Source organism: Notothenia rossii (genome assembly GCF_949606895.1).
Source record: "Notothenia rossii genome assembly, chromosome: 2".
In the NCBI taxonomy this organism is placed as follows: domain Eukaryota; kingdom Metazoa; phylum Chordata; class Actinopteri; order Perciformes; family Nototheniidae; genus Notothenia; species Notothenia rossii.
Window position 1 is genome coordinate 11,125,486 of NC_136904.1, and position 3,176 is coordinate 11,128,661.

The following is a 3,176-nucleotide window of genomic DNA, read 5'->3' on the forward strand; positions in this document are numbered from 1 at the left end:
ATGAAACAAATGTGTGGATCAAAAATACACATTAAAAACTTTTTTCTGTATTTGGATTTTATTTACATGTATATGAAACGGAACACATTTGTGTGTGCATTGAAAAACACAAGTGTGGATCCTTTTGCGGATCATGAAATACAAGTTTGAATCCTTCTGTGTGCATGTGTGTATTATGAGACTGTTCTGAGCCCATACTCTAGCTAACAGGAAGTCATTCAAGTGTCACAAAGTAATTTAGCCTATGGGTAGGTCAAAAATCTAATGGGTGCTGGAAATTGGCCTAATCATATCACCTGTGTTGGCTTTATGTCTTTGGTCAAAAATGTGTTTGTTTCACATTTGCATTGATGTAATCAATATTTTTTCTAATTTCATTTAATACAAATAATAATAATATTTTGGGAAAAAAAACTAAAACACATTTCTTGTTGCTGCTAGACCTATACAATTTATTTATTATGGTTTATAATTTCATGTCAAGACGAAGAAAAAGAAGAAGATGGCTGAACTTTTCAGTGTCAATCCTGTGGAGATGGAGGTTATAAATCTCCAAAATCATGTTGAGCTTAAGTCTCTGCAAAACTCACAACATTTCTGGAGCCTTGTAGACCCAGAAAACTATAAGAACATCACCAAGCAGCACTGAACATGTCTGCTTTATTTGGCTCTACAGTCTACATACCTTTGTGAAGCAGCTTTTTCTGACATGAATGTCATGAAATCTAAATACAGAACTGATTGACTGACTGATGAACATTCAGGTTAGGTTATTAGAGTGAACCTAAGTGGGTACACTCCAGCATACACCTCTGGACTCAATGCAGTGCCAGTCCTCTCACTAACTGTAAAAAAGAGTGAATACCACTTACTTTACACATGTGCCATAAGATGTTTGTAAGGTGATGTATTTACTACGTGGGCCATAATCAGAAGTGAAACAATTTTCTTGGACATTTATGTGAATTTTCAGTGATGTACTTACTACGTGGGCCATAATAATATGTGAGAAATTGTCGTTTTCTTGGACCTGATGTGAAGTTAAGATTTTTGATAAGCTTTGGGTATTGCAATTTCACACGTGTACAAAAGTAGCTTAATTCAACTGATGAGGGCTATGTGAATAAATGTAAGCGATGTGATGCAAGCAAGTAGCTCTTGGCCACTTTCATTTTTCAAAGTATATAGTTCTCAGATGAAGAAAGGTTGGAGACCCCTGTTCTAATCTCCTCTCGAATATCAGTTTTTATTTGAGAAGCTATATTAACTGATATAAATGTATGAATTATACATTGGAGTTCTTTGGTGTGTGGTGCAGATTTATTTAACCTATTTCCCTCAGTTTTAGAGTTTTAAAAAATCAACTATACCAAAGAAAAAATGAATTTATGTTGCAATGATTGACACACTCTTGCCTCTAAACTTTAAAATATTAACCAGCATCAACAGGTGGGACAAACAGCCAAAACTTATAGTGAAGACAACCAAAAAACAACGTGTTTCAGATATAAAAACACAAGACATTTTCAAGCCTTCTTTGCACATAGACAGCCTGGATTATTTTTGAAATGCTGCCTTTCTATTTCAATGTGCCAAAAAAATAAAATAATTACGAGTCTGCCTGTAACATAACTCTTGAATTGTCGGTTTGTCATTTGGGGAACAAAAATAATAGCACAAGCAGTGTACCCTGTGATGATTGAGTGATGAAGTCCCACCTAACACACAGGATGCATGTATGCCCCTGCTGGCCGAGAATCGATGCTTGTCACAGCTTTCTCCCTTGTGTCAAACTCCCTGCTGAGAGAAACATAGAATAAATGTTCCTTTAAGGCTAATGGTCCAATCTTTTTTATAATAGGAAAGTGCCTGCATTTCAAGCTGAGGTGTCCCTTATGAAGGCGTTAGCTCCAGTGGAGATGATGGAAGTAACAGCTTGGGATGACTGTGCAGCAGGGAGTTACACTGCACTTAAATGCACGTGTTATTTTATTGATTGTGAAATTAGGCCAATCAAGCTGTTACATGCAATGTAGCGGGCAAAAGGGGACACAATCAGTCTTTTATTCTTGATGAGGACATTCTGTTGGTTTATTGAGGCTTTCCAAATGTTTTTTCAGTGTTAGGGTGGATGATTCAGATGTAATAAACAAGTTTACTGCTCAAATATTTAGGATACAGTGTCAAAATCCACTTGGAGGAACTATTATTACTACTATTTCAGATAAAGTAGTAGGTCTAGGAATGGAATCAGGTTGCTGAAAGGTAAGGATTTAAAGAGCTAAACGTGACAAATAAACAGTTCAAATGACAAGTTAAAAGTAATGGATAGTCAATATTTTCACAAAAAAATACTGACTTTGCAGTACGACTTAAAAAACATGTTTCTAAAAGTGATGGATAAGAAATTGAAACATTCCGCTTCACACCAAACAGAAGCAGAAAGTTAACTTGAAATGAAAGTAGCATCAAATGTACAAAGTACTATTCTTCACAAAGCCTTTATCAGAAACACATATATTATATTGTTGCATTTTATAAGTTTTAATAAGGACAGTAGCTTGTGATTTTTACCAAGGGATCCATGAAGCGTATTTAAAGGTATTATAATACACAATGTGATATTTGTTGAGTATATTTTGTAATATCAATCTGAATCTTTAAAGAATCTTAAGTTGTTAAATAAAACGCAATGCACATGTAAAAAATTATATATTTGCTTCTAAGAAGTACCAGGAAATGGTACAAGTATCTCAAAATTGTCATTGTTGGGGAAATATTTCCCAAGGCACATAAGTTTGACCCAGTGTATCAGTTCATACTGTCCTGAGGTCCGGACTGAGCACACGCACCTGTAACCTTGGCTGCTGTGCTCTCAGCGTTTTGTCTCCCTGTTCCTGCCTGTTGGCGTCAACTGATAGAGGTGTTATGATTCTATCTTGTTATTCTCAATGTTGATTATTCTCTCAGAACTAGCTAATTACATGGGGCTTCGGTAGAGTTCTTCAGAATTGATTGTGGCATCTCAACCGTGTGGTCAGATTGTGGCCCATGACATGTCTTGTGAATCCTCCGGCCGAAGCTCCGAATAAACCGTCAGTGTTTGCCATCAAAGCTCCAGCTCTCCTTCGTGTCTCTCTTTGAGTCCTGACTCCAATTGCTTCAGAAGTTTCCCC